This window comes from Neofelis nebulosa, chromosome 17, assembly GCF_028018385.1.
Source record: "Neofelis nebulosa isolate mNeoNeb1 chromosome 17, mNeoNeb1.pri, whole genome shotgun sequence".
Lineage (NCBI taxonomy): Eukaryota > Metazoa > Chordata > Mammalia > Carnivora > Felidae > Neofelis > Neofelis nebulosa.
In genome coordinates this window covers 21,012,528-21,030,509 of record NC_080798.1, presented here as the reverse complement: position 1 = coordinate 21,030,509, position 17,982 = coordinate 21,012,528, and the positions used below count along the sequence as shown (strand labels likewise).

Below are 17,982 nucleotides of genomic sequence, written 5' to 3'. Positions count from 1 at the left end.
ATGTAAGCCACCACACACACACACACACACACACACACACACACACACACACAAGCGTGCATATCCAACAAAGCCCTCAGCTCTCAGGTGTCTCTCTTTGCAGGCCCACCAACCCCCCAATCCTGGATGTGAGACAATCGGTCTCAGGATGCTGCTAGACCCCCCAGGAGGAGGGACTTGCCAACAAACCCCCACCTCCCCCTAGATCATGATACTGAAGCTTCCTCTTGAGGTTCACGAGGGGTCAGCAGAACCCCACCTCAGCTCATTAAGGGAAAGAAATTTTTGGACACCCCTGGATAGTCAGGAAACCGTGGCTAATCCAGACTCCTGGTGGAGGGCCCAGCATGAAAGGGGGACCACTGTAATGTGAGAGCCCCAAAGGGGAGAACGTGCGCTTTTCTCAAGCTCAAGGGGAAGGGAAAGATGGCTGGAAAAGTCTGCTGTTCACAGGCAATTGCCACAAAAAGCCAGGAATGACGAACACTCAAGAGCCATTTGGGCAGATGGAAACGCGCCTTTCCCCTCGCCTGAAGACGCAAAAAGCAATCCGAGTCCCTGGGCGGCGTGGGGCAACTGCGGAAATCTCGCAGCCAGATGAAGCTCATAAATTTCCCCTATGAACAATTGTTTTCATTTCCCTCCCATGCCACTAGATATTATAAGTGGAAAGCAAAACACAAGTAAATATGTTCATTCCACTCTTGTGATCAGTGATAAACGAGAGACTGCGGAGGCTGACAAAGGTCAGCGGGCCGCCTGTGGCGGGTCTGCGAGCGGACACTGCCACCCTCCGGTCGCGCGCGGGACTGCACCGGCCGGGACGGCCTGACTCGCCCGCCAGCCCGGGCTCCAAGCGCAGGGGGCGGGCTCACTTCCTACACGCTTCACTTCGCTCCAGTGAGGACATCAATGCATACAAATTGCAGAAAAGTGAGAAAGTACAGAGAACCCCACATTAAAAATAACCGTCATTCACTACCCCTCTCCCAAATATAACCACTCCTATTTACATTTTAGCACATTTTTCTGGTCTCATCCTATGATGCGTACAGAAACTAGACATACAAAATATAAAAAAGTGTTCACGCAATGCTCAATCATGATTTTCCATGTAACGTTTAAACTAAACTAATTTCCATGAATATATTTTTAAGGGCTGCATAATATTTCATCTTGTGACTGTATCAAAAGTTACTTAACCATCCCCCAATCATTGTCCAAAGTGTTTCTAACGTTTGAATCATTGTAGATCATGTTGTAACTAAAATCTTCATGCATGAAGTTCATGCATGTTGTAACTAAAATCTTCATGCATGTTCACATTGTTTAGATCACCAGAGGTGGAATTACTAAGAAAATAAACATGTGTGAACCTCTTAACGACATTCCTATTTTCTAGATGTGAAATGCTGTATGAAAACTATTATAAGAAATGATGGGTGGGCATAATAAATAATAAAAGAACATGCACTATTTCTTGGGCAGGAAGGCTCTGTACTCTCAACATGTCAGTCTTCCCCCATCTAATCTTTCAACCAAATGCAAGTCCAAAAACAATTCCATCAAAGCCTCTTTGATATTTTGTCACATTGATTTCAAATTTTATTTGAAAGCATAAATAAGTAAAAAATATCCAAGAGACATTTTTGTAAAAAAAAAAAAAAAAAGAGAGAGAGAAATGGGGTTTTGCTCAACCAGATATTAAAATGTATTGCAGAAAGCAACAATAATTAAAACCGTGAAGTTTTAAAAAGTTTAAAGGAAAATAACTGCGGAAACAAACACATACATTTACATTTTAACACAAAGGCATTTCATATCAATGGGGAAAGGATGGCTCATCGATAAAAATAGAAGTACAATCTGCCACTCATTGGGAAAACAAAATTAGTGCCCTGCTTCATACCACATATTAAAGCAAGCCCTGTAGGCATTCAAGATTTAAATTTTTAAGTGAAACTAAGAAGTACCATCTACATAAATTGCAATGGGGAAGGTTTTTCTAAATCCAATTCCAAAGGCAAAAACCAGAAAGAAAAAAAAAAAGATAACTAATGTTGAATTATACAAATTTAAAATATCCACTTGTGTGGGCTCCTGGGTGGCTCAGTCGGTTAAGTGTCCAACTTGGGCTCAGGTCATGATCTCACAGTTCGTGGGTTTGAGCCCCACATCAGGCTCTGTGCTGACACCTCAGAGCCTGGAGCCTGCTTGGGATTGTGTGTCTCCCTCTCTCTCTCTGCCCCTCCCCCACTCATGCTCTGTCTGTCTCTCTCTCTCAAAAATAAACATTGAAAAATTAAAATAATAATAAAATAAAATAAAATATCCACATGTGAAAAAAACAATTTTGCAATTGAAGGTAAACTAAAGCCAGGGGAAAAGTTTTATACATATAACAGAAGGTTAATTCCCCTAATGCATAAAGCTTTCTTACAAATGTATAACAAAGAAATATTTTAACAGGAAAAACTGTATTGAGGACAGAAGTAGCAATTCACAAAAGAATAAACATAAATGATAAATAAGCATATAAAAGATGCTTGACCTCATTAGTAATCAAAGACACATGCATTTAAACAAAAATGAGTTCATTTGGGCCCTTATATTGGTAAAGATAGAAACAATGCTAATATAGGGGTGTCTGGCTGCAGAGTGAGCAACTCTTGATCTTAGGGTTGTGAGTTCGAACCCCACGTTGGGCATAGAGCCTACTTAAAAAAAGAAAAGAAAAGAAAAGAAACAATGATAATATATCATATAGGACTGTCAAGGACAAAGAAATGAACCCTTTCTACACTACTAGTAATAGGGTAAGCTGGGCAACCTTTATGAAGGATAATTTGATAATATTATCAAAAGCATTTAAAATGCATGACCCAAAGATTCTATTCCCAAAGGAATCAATCATGGATGTGTATAAAGATCTCACTTAAGTTGTTCATTGCTTTTGGGAACAAATCATAATGTCAACAACAGAAAAGTAAATATACATGAAGAGTAGATATGTATGTATATATGTATAAATTCTCCATACAATAGAGTCCCCAAAAGTAATGTTATAGAAATTTACTTATTAACATTTAAGGATTTATCATAATATTCTGTCAAGTAATAAAAAGCAAATTACAAACAGTGTAACTGTGCTTTCTGCACACATAGAAAAACCATAAGGGTTTACCTCCAAATAATAATAGTGTTCAAAGTTATAAGTAATATTTAATATTCTTTTTGCTGGTTGGTACTTTCTAGCTTTCTACCCTTAATGATTTCTAATCGATTGTTAATGAGAAAAATAGTTTTTAGTGGTTTCCTAGAAATGTACTGATATACATTCCCACGAGCGGTGCATTTAGGTGTCTGTTCACAGATTCACAGAATATGCTCAGAACACAGACTAAGGCACATTCTAGAAGCAGAGCCACAGGCATAAACCCTCAAGGAGTTCCAAGTTAGAGAGACCAAGAACAAAGCAAGAAAGCAGCGCTGGGATGGTACAGAGGAAGCGAGCGGATATTGAGAGGCTGGGGAAGGGAGCTATCCCGGGGACGAGCTTGGGGGAGGGCCACTCTGTGAAGGTGAGGAACGAGGAGAAACAGGAGTCTGGTGAGGAGCAGGTCCTTGCACATCTGGGCAAGTATTTCCTGCAGAGGCAACAGCAAGGTTTAGGACAGAGTGTGTGGTGTATGTAGAAGGAGGCTCGTACAGCTGGAAGAGAAAAAGCAAAGGTGAGCTGGCAGAAGGTGGGGTCAGGGACATCGAGGGAGGGGATGAGTAGCAGCATCCTGGAGAACCTTCTGGGCCATCATAGGAAGTTCAGATTTTCTTCTGGGTGTAATTGTAATGGGACCCGGGGAGGATTTTGTGCAGAATGATGTGACCCAGTTTCGTGTCCCCAGGATACCACTACTCTGGCTTGAGTCAGGAGGTCACTGCAGACACTGAGCCTGAACTGGAGTGGCCTCAAGAACCGGGCAGCACTGGCCGTCACACGTGCTAATTTTGTAAGCAGCCAGGACAGCATCTGGCGGTGGGGGGTATCTTAAATTTCTCAGGGCCCCTAGCTAACAAGGATGCTCAGGCAGTTCATCCCTCAGTAGATCTGGACATTTCTGAAAAACAGAAAACTAGGCTGAGAGGGTCAACCGAAGATACAACGTCTGCCATCCCTCTCCAGTCCAGAAATCATCCTACAAATTGGCCTTGCACCCAACCAAAACGGTGACCAGTTAGTGGCTAAACAAGGAAAGGAGAACATGAATCATTGGATCATTCAATCATCCACCTTTACTTTGTGTCCATCACCACATGGGCCAGCACAGAAGCCACACTTTCCACAAAACATGGATCAAAAGTTTTCCTGCATCCAATGCCCCATGTGATGGAAGGAAGGATATACGTGATCTCACATCTTTTCTCAGGGCTGGGAGATCACTGATGGATTTCCATGACTTATTTCCTCCTGAGTTCCAATGTGAGCCCACTGTATTCATATGGGGGAAATTTTCTATGTTTTTCCTACCAAATCTTTTAAAAGACATTATCATCACTTGTATGATACAAATTAATGAAAATTTTTTCTTAAAATTATTCTTCTGAACTGAGGGGTCTGTTCTAGACCTACACATCTAGTACCCCCCAATTACAGGAGGTCTCTGCCTCTCCTGGTGCCATATTCCCATTTCTCTGCACACTGCTTCCCCAGTTTCTGAAGAGGTCTGTTACCTTGCTTGGGAAAGTCATTCTTTTATACTCAGAAAGCCCTCTTGGGGTGTTGGGGGATAGGCAAAGTGGGAGAAGGGCCCTGGGGACAGTCTGGGGTTAGTCCCCTGCCTTCCTGGGAGTCAGACACCAGGGTCCATCGGCTCTGTGCAAATAGATCAGCCATGAATTTGTGATTTCCATCATCCTCACCCAAAGCTAGAGCTGGCTGCTCTGTGTGCACCTGGGGGACCATGTGCATGGGGGGATGGGGGATAGGGAGGTTCTTTTGTGCGAGACGACTCAGGAGCTCAGCCAGTGTCTGAATGCCTGGGGATAACCTGGTTGAGTAGATGTGAAGGCATCAGAGAGGGAGGTATCTGTGTGGCTATAGCTAGTAGCATTCCAGGTCGGGACCCTCTCAGCCGACTGAAAATCCATCTGTCCCAAGCCCTCTGGGCACAGTGCCACCGTAAAGGCTAACCCAGGACCCACGGCACTGGCTGGAAAAGTCACAGCACGTGATACACAAAGCTGTCTATGGATATCTTAGTGCCAGCTGACTCTGACGTGCCCCAGGCCCCCAAGGTATCACAGAAGCCACAGCCCAGCCTGAGACAACATCACGACACCGAGACAGCCCGGGCATGCAGTTGGCAGGCCTTACCTTTCCACTCTGACTGCTTCAACAAAGGGAAGAGTGGTAACACGCGTGGTGGCATGTGTGTCTGTGGTTCTGTGAGCATCTCACCTCTGGACCTATACTCCACTGCTCTGCCCTGGTCCTTAAGGTGATGCTGGGCACACGGTAGGCACCTAACAGTGTTTGCTAAATACAGAATACCACAGGGGAAAGTGGAAAGGACGTGTAGACACAATCCAAGGGCTCATTTCTCTACCTGTTTTCTATCCAAAGGCAGCACAGCAGAGCGCGTGCACGGTCATCAATTTCACACGAGTTTCGCCGTAGGGGAGAAGGCCAGGCCCACAGCCCGGGTGGCTTGTACCGTCATAACGAATCACCTGCCGAAAGACACCGAGGTGTCCAAGTGCTGCTGAGGCAGGACACGGCAGAGTCAGAACTGCCCTCGGAGGCGGGCTGCAGAGCAGAGGCCGGCGGGCTGCAGAGCAGAGGCCGGCGGGCTGGAAGTTGAACACCACCACCGACTTGGCTACAGGGAAATTTGGACAACGCTGGATCTCTGTGTCCCTACGTGCGAGGCGATGCTAATTACCCAGGCTTGTCCCAAGATTCTAATGACTTAATGAGCACAAAAGCTCCTCGTTAGCCAGGGGGCTAAAGGCATCACTGTGCCATGCTGAAGGGAAGCCGTGTTTGCTACTGGCCAGAGCAGGGAGGGGGTGGAAAGGGATGAACACACCTATCAGCGTCACACCTGAGGCCAGAATTTTAGCCCTGGAGTGCCCGCCCCTCCCCGTGGGGGCCAGAACTGGATGGATGAGTCCCTGTGGAGTGCAGAGCAAGGAGCAGCTGTAGACCTCCAGCAATGCACTGCCCTGGAGGAAGGGGAGGGTTCATGGTTGGGGAGACGGGGAAGGCAGCCCCACATTTAAGTGTCTGTGCTCCAAGTGACCTCCTTTCCCCCAGGGGGCACCTCCACGCCTATCTCAAAATGGTTAAGGGATTCGGTGCCTGGGTGGCTCAGTTGGTTAAGCATCCAATCCATCTTGACTTTGGCTCAGGTCACGATCTCACGGTTCGCGGGTTTGAGCACCACGTCTGGCTCTATGCTGACAGTGTGGAGCCTGCTTGGGATTCTCTCGCTCCCTCTCTCTGCCCCTGCCCCGCTCACTCATGCTGTCTCTCAAAATAATTATTTTTTAATGGTTAAGAGATGAGAGGTGATATAAATTAGGAAATAGATAAGCACATATACTAAACATGGAGTTCTGTTGTGGTTTTTTTACCCCATTAGATTACTAAGCAGGCATTCAGCCATGCTTCCTCCACAAGAGTAGTGTAGAACGTACTAGAAACAAAGGGATCAGTTGCACTGACCCTGCTCTTTTCCCACCAGGCCACATGCCCTGGCAACAGTCTGTGTCAGGCTGTTTCCACGACCAGGAAAGGGTCCCCAAGCCGGAAAGGGAAGGATGAGAGCCCTTACCAACAGCAACCCCCACTTATCATAAAGGCAGAACTCCAGGAAGTTGGAGCCGTTTTTTGCACCCACTGGCATATTGGGGGGCTGACGCATCCCCTTCAGTGACCTTCACCACCCTCAGGCTCACCAAAGATACACAACATATTTTAATCCAGAATGCTCTCCCTCAAGCCGTTCCATGAAGGGACCCAGGGACAAAACAGCCAAGTTGGAGACTGGGAGGTGTCTCCTGACAGCCTGTCTCAGTCCCGCCACCCTTAGGCCTGAGGAGATCACCGGAAAAGGCAAAGACGCAGTTCCAGCCCAGGGAGCTCACGAGTGTGGAGGAAGAAGACCCAAGCTACAAGGGGATCCTGGGGGAGGAGGTGAGGCTGTCACTGCCCTGTGCCATGTGGCCCCACAGAGCCCGGCAGAGATCCATACAGGCTGGGCAGGCAGAGGCATGTCCTGGGGGAGTGGGCCGTGAGTTTCCAGCCTGTAGAGTGTGCTCTTTACCAAGCGGTGTTCCAGGTTCAAGAGAAATGTTCATCACAGGCTCCCTGGTCTGCACTGTGCCCAGTGGCCGGGAGGAGCCAGCTTGGCCCCTCCAGGTCGCTCCTCAGAAAAGAGCATGAGAACCACACAGCTGGCCTCATTCAGGGCAGGAGACATCAAGGGAGTGTAGGCCCTCAGACCAGCCAGCGTCCCTGCCGTGAGGCCACCCCTGCTGCCTGCCACATTCTACCCACCGGCCTCTGTAATCCACACACGGAAGTGACAGGGCACCCTGCTGGGAGGTCATTAGATCTGAAAGTTAACTACCCTGAAATACTGGGGTCTCACCCCCGTCCCCATCCCACATTGAACACACCAAGCCCTCCTCCTCGTCTACAACTGTGTGCAACCCCTTCTTTCTGGACTTTTCTCCCTCATTAACCGACAGTCATGTATTCAGATGCAGATCAACCACCCCTCCCTTCCTCGGGGGCATCTTTTCCACCCACCCCACCTGGCCTCATCTCCTGATTCTTCAGGGTGGAAAAAGGAAATACTCACCTCAAAATTTAAGGAGGCACCAAAACACTCAACAATCAAGGTTAAGTGCAATATTTTTAAAAATCACAACTGATGTGGAAAAAAAAAATTCAGATGAGAAAAAATCTCAAAATTATATAAATAAAGACAGGGTCTGGCCTGGCACAGCACAGCCCTGCGTCAGCTGCCTGACCCCAAGGCCAGGCCCTGCCACTTCACACGGTCAGGGGCTAGTCCATATTCGTTGGGGTGACGGCTGGATTAGTCTCTATCCCCATGAGGGCAAGGGCAAGGGCAGCGTGCTTCACCAGCCCTGGTGTGCCTGGCCTCCGGCTGAGAGTGTGGTGCATGGTAAAGAGATGCCCAGGGACCCCGGAATGATCACAGGTGGCAAACAGCCCTGAAAGCTGTGCTGTGAGCGGTTCTTGTCCGCTCAGATGCATGACAGCCTCGAGGCTCCAGCTCCTGCCCCGGGGGACCCCCTGCAGGACCAGCCACTGCTACGCAACCAGCCCCCTCTTCTCAAAGGTAGGAGCCTGAGCTGGGCTCTGATGAGCCCTTTGCCGTCATTTGTGAGACAATATATTAAGTACAGAACTGACAGGATGGATGCAGTGAAGATGAGAAAAACAATCAGGCAGACCCAGAGAAAAAGTGGGACCAATTTCCTGGGGCTCCTGCGACTTTTCTCCCCCTTTCCCGAGGACTACAGCCAAGCGGCCGTGGGAAGGCATGTCCTGCCCCAGCAGGCGCCTGGGTGCCTGGGCTCCTGCCGCTGGGGAACCAGGCTGGATCCATATTCCAAGGCGGTCACTCTCTGTCCACCTCTTCACAGAGAACATTTCTATTTTGAGGAAGTGTCATCTGAGGCTGGTCTGGAATCACAGTGTACAGGTTTGCCTGAAACATGCCCAAATTCTGACAACTGCTCAATAAAAATCCCCAAATAACCATGCTCTATTTTTGCGTTTTTACAAGTTCTTTGAAAGGAAAAAGAAAAAAAGAGAGAGAGAGAGATGAAGAAATACAGAATTTTTCCACTCTCTTACCTGATGTCCCAGTTGCAAGAGAAACAGGAAGGAGGGGAGGACACGAGCACGGGGGGGATCGCCACACGGGCAGTCTGCGCATGCCGGCTGCCCCTGCCCTCTGACACACTCCCGCACTGCAGGTGGGCATTGCCCCAGCCTCTGCGTGCACCTGCCTTTTCCCTCCGGTCTGGAGAAGCAGCTGTGCTTCTCTGCTGATGGAAAGGGGGAGAAGTGCCCCAATCTCCACCATTCACTCCCCTGGCTCCTGGAAAGATGCCAGCCAGAGAGGGTGCCCATGCACAGCCCCTGATGCCACAGCCCAGCGCTGCTGGCTCCTGAGGACCCAGGCCACGCCGGAAACCAGCCTGGCTCATTGTTGAGGGGGGACGGCTGCAGAGGGGGAAAGCAACACGCTGTTGTGATTCTTTGTTGAAGACTCACAAGCCCTGCCGAAGGGTCAGTCTCCCTTTCAGAAAGGACATTAGGTGCCATTCTCCTCCTGGAAGCCCCATAAATCCCCACATCTCCTCGATATACAATTCAAAAAAGGCCTCAAAATTGCCATTGCTGTCATGCTAAGCACTGGAAAGTTCTGCTTGACCTTTATTAACATTTTTCTAAACCAATATGTTTTTTTTTTTTGCTACAAGCACCCTGAGGAATTATGAAAAATACTTTTTTCTGTAGTTTATCCCATATGCACTTAATAGGCTCACAAATATAATACCATTATAAAAAAGAAAAACTGCCAACTCTGCTAAAAAAATTGTCATAACACTAAATTATTATATAAATATAAAAGGAGTGTGTCTGTAAAATATTCACTCAATGAACATCCCAAGGTGATGGTTTTGCTATGTTGTTTTTATTCCTGAGAGATCCATAATGCATTTGGATATGCCACATGTCACCACATGAATCAGGCAGTTAATGCATGTGCTTTTTAGAAGCAGGGATGTCTTCCCAATAGAATGTGCTATAAAAAAATGTAGAGATCCGGCTGCTTTGTCTGATAGGCATAATTTAATGTCTTGCTTATAATACTGCATCTTAAGGAAAAATACACACTGTCCTATGTAGTTATTTACAATATATTGCTAAGTCTATGCAAATATGTTTCCCCGAGCCTGGGATTATATAACAAAGGTCAACAATGTTTGAAATATTTTGAAGCATATTCCCAATATGCTTAGTGTATGGTGCTAATGTCCAATATATGCACATATATCTTAATATATTTCCAGATATTTCTGTTCATTGTTCCCTCCATAGCTTCCCACAGAATACTATTAGAGGAATGTTTTCTTCGGAAGAAAGCCAAACATTGCCTATCCATCTTGGGAAAATTTATTAAGGTGGCTAATTATGTAGTCCTTAATATTGCTTTCGTATGGAGGTTGCTCAGTGGAAACTGTGGAAGACAGAAAGATAGAAGCCAGTTCAATAACACCGAAATAGGGATACAACGTACGCAAAAAGCCAACACACACCTATGTGATCTTATTTCTCTGTCACGGATTTCCAAAGCAGGCAATTAAACTTAGGCATTACATGTGTGCGTGCATACACACACACACACACACACACACACACACACACACACACACGGGTTTGTGATTTGGCCTACGTAAAAACAAAGATTACGAGCCACACATTTTATTCTCACCTCTAAATATTGCAAATTCTGTCCTTATTTTTCTGAGGGGACTTCTGTGGTCACATGCACATTTCATTCAGGTCACTTTCTTAAGAAAAGAAGATTGAGCTAGCTACACAAGATGAGGGAAAGGGTCTAAAAACCAGACCCCCAGCATCCAAGCTGTGCCCAGAAGAGAATGTAAGAGAGATTGTTTGCATCAAGGGTATCTGAGATCTGAGTGCCCAGTGTCATCTTTTATCCCAAATCGTTCCATTCCCTTATCGTTCTCCACTCATTGGGTTGGACCAAATTGAAGAAGCCTACACAGTCACCCAGATACCAATACAAAGCAGCCGATGCTGTTAAGAAGAGGTCCCTTTCCAGAAAAAGATGGTCATCCCCAGCATGTGGACCAAACTGAACTGGTCAGCCAGCTTTTCATTTCTGGGCTGTTGTAACTCTGTGTAGCCATCACGAACCCTAGGCCACATTACTCCAGAGGTCACTCTGCTGGCTTCAGGCCCCCCCTGGTCTTCAGGGTCCTCAAAAACCCCTAGGCAATACTCTTCCAACCAATCCACTTTTAAAACACTACAAATATCACCCACTTTCAAGGACTATGAAGTAGGTCTACATGTCTAGATCAGGACCTTTTATTACAATCCTTTTCGATATTGTCAATCCAGCCAACCACATGGCCCACCCGATGAGGCCTCTGAAAAAAGGGCCAAAGCTCTGAAATAAGCTTTTTTTCCCCTCCTAATGCTTTGCATCCCCATCACTGGCAGAAATGACTGACCCAGAGCTACCCTGAACAGAGACTTCTCACAGGAGGGCAGACACAGAATGCAGGTCTTCTCAGGGAAAGGCATACTCTCTTTTTTTCTGCAGAAGGGAACTTCACTAACACGCTTTGTTCCAGAGGACTTTTTTATTTGTCCTTGGGGGCCCTCTGAACCCCAGTAATGATCCCACATGTGTGGGGGTGTTGGGAAGACATGTGGGCACTGAAGGCAGGCCCTACTTCCTGCTAAACTGTACACCAGCTTTCATGGAACATTCCAGAAGGTTTTAAGGAAGGGTTTTCACGAAGGAAGGCCCAGAGAGCCATGAGCATCTTTGTTCTCCCACTGGAAGTTCAACCGTATATAAGGAAGAGCAAATGTTAAATCATTTAAAGAGAGTTATTTTTCATAGTTTCCAGTACATAAATGTGTTTCAGTACATGTTATTGTAAAATAGTGTTTCTACTTACGTTCTTGTACATCTGTTGTTATGTTTACTCATCCTCTAGTTCTGACTTTTAGAAATAGCAATAAATCTATTTTCTAATTCCCTCTCCTGATGACTGATTATTCGTCACTAAAAGGGATGGAGGGAGGTCCGCGTGAGGAGTGACCCACTCTGTGGAGCAAGCTCCAGTTTCACAAGATAAACAGGGTCCAGGGAGATTCCTCTTCTGTCCTGGGTAGTTTATGCAAACGAAATAAGAGTTGGTGGCAGCTCAAATAAATATAAATTACCCTCCAGTGGAAACTCCAACCACTTGTTACAGTCAATTTCAGCGAGGAGGAGCCATTGGTGACATCTACGCAAACAATACAATTCATTTTCATACCACATCCCTAACACCAAGATCATAAATGGCTTCGCGGAGTCAGTCATCACTGAGCTAAACCCAAGAGGATGGGACGTCAACCAGGTAGAAGGAGGAGGACAAGGAGCCTCTACTTCTGGGCCCTGGAAAGAGGGGAGGGGTTGCCAAAGCAACTGCTTTTAGAGGGATATGTAGGCCAGGACAGGACGGGCTTGGGCAACTGTAACAAACAACCCCAGAACCTCCATAGCTTAGCACAGCGAGGTTACTTTCCCAGCTTCACAAAACCCCCTGAAGGTCTGGGAGGTTCATAGGACAGCTGTGCTACATACCATGTGACTCAGTGACCCAGGCTGCTTTGATCTTAAGGCTCCTACCTCTCAACATAGGCCCCTATGCGCAGAGGAAGCCAGAAAAAGCCATGATAAGCCACACACAGGCTAGTCTGTGCTTTTACCCAGAAGCAGCCCTTTGGCCAGCAGAAGGCACACTCTCTGTGTTTGCAAGGAAGCTGGGAAATTTGGGAGAACAGAAGGGAATGTTTGATGGACATCGCCATCTCCACCACTGGTAACAAACCATTTCACAGAGAGTCAATCATGATAGAAGGAAGGCAGGTCCTAAGCAGAACACCTAATGAAGCACATTCCAAGCGCTTTTTCTAAAACACTATTTCTGGGGCGCCTGGGTGGCGCAGTCGGTTAAGCGTCCGACTTCAGCCAGGTCACGATCTCGCGGTCCGTGAGTTCGAGCCCCGCGTCAGGCTCTGGGCTGATGGCTCGGAGCCTGGAGCCTGTTTCCGATTCTGTGTCTCCCTCTCTCTCTGCCCCTCCCCCGTTCATGCTCTGTCTCTCTCTGTCCCAAAAATAAATAAAAAACGTTGAAAAAAAATAAAACACTATTTCTCCTTTCGTGTCAACTAAACTGGGCTTTGTTTAACTGGACTCCTTAGGCTACGAGATCAAGGCAATGTCATTTCCTCATCTATAAAATGGGGGTCACAATACCAGTCTAACAGGCTACCATAAAGATCTAAGACTTCATGAATTTCAAACCATATAGGTTTGCACACATATAGGCTAGTAGAAATAACATCCATAGCCATATGGCCAGTGCATTTCAGCATGTTGGGACGTGCCCTGCTTCAATGGCTAGAACCATGGCATCCAGAGTGGTCAACAAATGGTGACACGCATTCAGTTCTATCTGATGTTTAGCTGGTTGCTTTGGAAACCACATTGCTTTTAATGCCCTTCATAGTCCCATTTGCTTTAACATCTCTTCCCCACCACCACCACCCCCTATCTTTTGTATACAAGTTCTTACTGAGTTTCAGAAATTCTGGGTTCCATCTACTTGATCCCACAGTGGAATGCCTAGATTATTGGCCCAAATTTTGTTTTTTAAATGAATTCCAACACTATCCTGGGGTATCTTGCAGCTCAGACTCCCTATCTGGTTCTTAGATTTGCACTTAGCACATGGTTAATTTTGTTGGTTTGCCCACACTGGAAAGTTCGTTCTAAAGGGTATGTGTGGGCATGAGGTCCAGCCATTTTTCCAACGATCTAATGCTGATTTTCTCACTGGGTTTTTGGGGGGTTTCTGTGTGTTTGGTGTTTTTGGTTATCCATGTGTTGCGAACTGTTATTCCTAAAAGCTTCTAGACGCCTCATCTCTAGGCCCCATCAGAAATGACCAATTACAAACTAAACTACCTTTGAGACACGACAAAAGGAAAAAGATGAGCTGGAACCTTTCTCACTAGTTCAGTGGGAGAGCGGAAGAATCTTGACTTTGACCTTGAGTTCCAATCTTAACTCTGCCATTTGCTAACTTGGCCTTGAGCAGATGGCATCCTCTCTTTGGCCTCTCCCGGCAGGAGAGGAGGACAATATAGGGAAGATTCCATGGACAACATGCCAAAGACTGCGGCTTGGTGAGTATGGAGTGTTCCGTGAAGGGTAGTTCTCTTACTCAAACCTCTGGTGACACGCTCACCCCTGGACGTCCAAAGTGCCATAAGACCATGGCCCCATGTAAGTGTCACGGGCACACTGATTCAGAGCATGCATGTGAATCATCTCCTTTTTATACCTCCTATTGGTAAAATGGAGCCCCTTTCAGAAAGCTGCCCTCGTGGCTTGAACTCTGACTCCTGGAAGCACCCAACACCAGGGCCATCCCATCCAACCGTGGGCTTTCCTGCCTGACACCCACAGTCAGAGTCTGGCCCTTGCTGTTACTGCCTCCTCCGACATCACAGATGTGAACTGTTATCGATTTCATGGGTCCATTCTCAGATTATACCAACCTGTGCCTAATTCAGCTTCCTTAACCAGTCTATCGGCTCCTTCAACCAAATTCCCAAAAACGCAAAGACAGAATAATCAGAAATGCTAATTCGTCACTGGAAATCTGGCAAGCAGGGCCTATATTTTGCAAGCGGTTTAAATATTACACTTTTGTGCTTTCCTAAACTAATTTAGCCTACTAATTTTCTATAATTACCTGAATGCTCTTAGCTTCCGCTGGTCAGATGAGTTCTCAGACACTCATATAACCAGCATTAAAAAGATGCATTTAGCAGCTTGGGTTGTTAAAGTAACAAAGCCTATAGAATCCAGAGGTTATTGTATTCTCCCAAAAGTACTTAAATAATAGCCTAAAATCTGAAGAATTACTTTAATACTTCAATAAAAATAACCCAATTCAAAACATTTTCAAGGAAACAGAGTTCTTTGCTCTAGGCTACCAAGTAATGGCTGAGAGAAAGTATATAGCCTGTCACTTCTGATTAGAGAACTGTGCCTCTGTGCTTTGAACGAGGGGCATGTCTGGTAATAGGAAGTGCAGATATTAAAGTTAATAAAATAATGTGGAATACGATATATATGAAACTTGACCAAGTATAGCACAGAATATAACATACATTACCCTGTTCAGTCAACTCCTGTGGCCCGGCATCTAATGACAAGCTTAATTTCTGTTTCCAATGAGGGTACAGCTAAAAATACAATTTCCAGATTAGACAAATATTTTATCCGACTCCCTAACAAATGTAACCAGGAATGGCTGACATGTCTCCACAGACGCCCAGCGACCATGAGAGGGAATTACTAGGATTGCAAACTGCTCAGCCTGAAAAGTCCATGAAACCTCATCATCTTTGAGGTCATTATAAATAATTAGTTGCAAACACGGCGACGTGGCGGCTTCACCACTGGAAAAGGACAGGGGCGCCTCCATTTCTCTCCCGCCCTGAGAGGCTCTCGGCTCCCTCTCGACACAATTAGGTCTCCCCAAACAACTGGGCATCCAGGGCTCTGCACACCCATTATTGCATCTTTAATCTGAAACCCCAACGCCAACTGTAATGGTTTTGTTTTGCGATACATTAACCTTCAACTTGTATTTTCACTGTTAAACAACCAGCCTGAGAACCTCCTGGAATTTTTTTTCTTCCCAGTCACCTACAGGAAGCCATACGGTACCCATGATGTGACCCTCTTAAGGGATTTAAAAGCAATTCAATGAGCTAATCTCAGTAAACCCAGAATTAAAGTTCTTGTTTCCATATTTCACTTTCAAAATATTTAGAACTTTGACAGATATGACATTATGTTTTCATTAAAACAGCTGATTTCAAAATGCTGCACTGTGCAGAAACGCCATAAACAGTTTATGATGAACTGCCACACTCTTAATTAAAACAATAAATCCAGCACACAATATTTGCGCAGCCTTCGGTCTGACCTTTGCCTCTTGCTATCCACCACCAAGCCGCGGCTGCGTTCCCAACGCCAGACGTGGAAGGTTTTAAAACATGATCTGAAAGGCACTAAAGATAAAATAAGAGAAAACGTACCATTAGTCTTTGCAGTTATGATTAATTCAGTTCATATTTTACAATCTGGTTATGGAGTAAAACTGCAGACTTTACATCAAGTATTTGCCATTCACTATACCTAATGTATAAAAATGCTTGATATTTTAGAAAATGGCACCGAGCTAATTCACCACAACCCCGTTGAAGGACAGGAATTGAAATCATAAACACGGAGAGCGATGAGCTATCCGTCTGAAGTGACGAACGGAACTCACTCGTTGGACGGTCAGCCTCGGACGATAAATATGCCGGTTGCAGCCCAGTCTACCATGCCACTCTTATCTCCGTGCTGCTAGATTTCAGATTAAAATATTCCCTTAAATCTCTCACATCTGCTGCTGGAGCAGGCAGCAAGGGCGTTAATTACCGAGCAGGAATAAACGGGAAATTTGCTGCACTGGCCCCGGGGGGGGGCCGCAAGTTAACTTCGGGCCCCACCCGCTCCCAGGGTGGAAACCGTTCTGAACTGGGTCTCAGAGCATCCCATACCGAGAGGGCAGCAGGATGACTGGGGGAGCCCATTCTGCAGCTCCGATTCCGCGGGACAGACACCGGGTCTGCAACTTGGCTGCATGAGAAAATAGCGCCACCCACAGGAGGAGCGGGGACTTCCGGCAGGAAGGGGAGGGCGTGTCCAGCTCCTCGGGCGGGGGTGGGGGGGGGGGAGGTTGCGGGGACAAAACCACACTGATGCCTGCAGCGGGCTGGTGCCCAAACACTTCCTCGCCACACCTGACCTGAGCTTACGCGTGCAGCCCTTCCCCCCAGGCCTTCGTCCCCGGACCCCCACCCCACCCTGTGCATATTGATGAGACAAGCACAAGCCCCTGGCACTGGACACGTTCAGAGCTGAACCCTGCAAAGCCTCGGAGGCTGGGGAACCAGAGGGTGACAAAGAACTGGACCCCCACCCCCCTGCAGGTCCTTGTTGGAGCTGCAGGTAGAACCCACCAGAGTTCTAAAAAGACGGAGAGGGAAGCCACGCTGGCCAGAGGAGACCACGCAAGGTCTCAGTCCAGGACCTACATCTATTCCGTCCACGTTGAGACGAGTGGAGTACCAGGTGAGCCACCTCCTGTTGTGAGGGCAAGACCCCACCTTAGCCTAGCGGGCTCTGGCTTGCACCCACCTCCACAGCCTCATCTCGCCTGCCCCCTCCCTTCTCCAGATGCCTGACTTCCCACCAAAGGCCCCTCCCGGCCCATGCTGGAGTGTGGACTCACAGCTCTGGCCTGTGCCCCAGCGCCGGAGGGGACCTAAGCTGTTAGCCCTGCTCATGGAGTCTCCAAAGGTCACCGCCAGGGAGACATGCCTAGCTACTCCCTGGGCCTTCTTCAGCCCTTGTTTGGTTGGGGAATTCTGTCCCAGGTGTCCTAGCAGGTGAAAGGCCCTACAGAAAGGCTGGGCTCTGTTGGGGGAAGGTGGGCGGGGGGGGGGGGGGGGGGGGGGAGTGTCTCTGAGTACCAGGCAGGATTCCTGTGCCCTGTCCCCCAGCCCTGACTCAGGACTAGCCTGGCCCTCTATAGGAGCCATCACTCAGTGCCCTTGTCCTTTGAGTCAAACATCATAGTAGGGGTGGTTCCCATTTACCCCTCCCTTTTTACCAAAGAGGGTTCCCCAACAGGAGTCAACCCCCTGCACACCCCAACCACCCCCCACACCTAGACCCTGGGACTAGGAAGATCCGCCCCAAACACTGGGCACCTATAGGCCCCTCCACCATCCAGGTATGCAGCCCACCCTGGCTGACGAAGGTCACACTACAGGTGTCCTTATGGTCAACTTTGACCCCCCCCCCACCATCTTATAAATACCACCATTTTTCAGAAGACTGAGGTCCAGAGGAATGAAGTCTCTATCTTAAAGTCACCCAGCTAGTGAATAGCACCACAGAATTAAAATCCACCTTCTCTGACTTTGGGGCTAGTGCTCCTTCAGGGAGCACCTCCGTCCTCCTTTGGACAGACTCTGACTCTCAAAAC

General features: G+C 47.2%; 1 long non-coding RNA gene across 1 annotated transcript; it reads left to right on the top strand.

The window, feature by feature from the left end:
- Positions 1-13,369: 13,369 nt before the first annotated feature.
- On the top strand, positions 13,370-16,329 carry LOC131499362 (uncharacterized). The gene is made up of 2 exons (XR_009255825.1): positions 13,370-14,050; positions 16,109-16,329. It is a non-coding gene; the product is annotated as an uncharacterized LOC131499362 (long non-coding RNA).
- Positions 16,330-17,982: the final 1,653 nt, after the last annotated feature.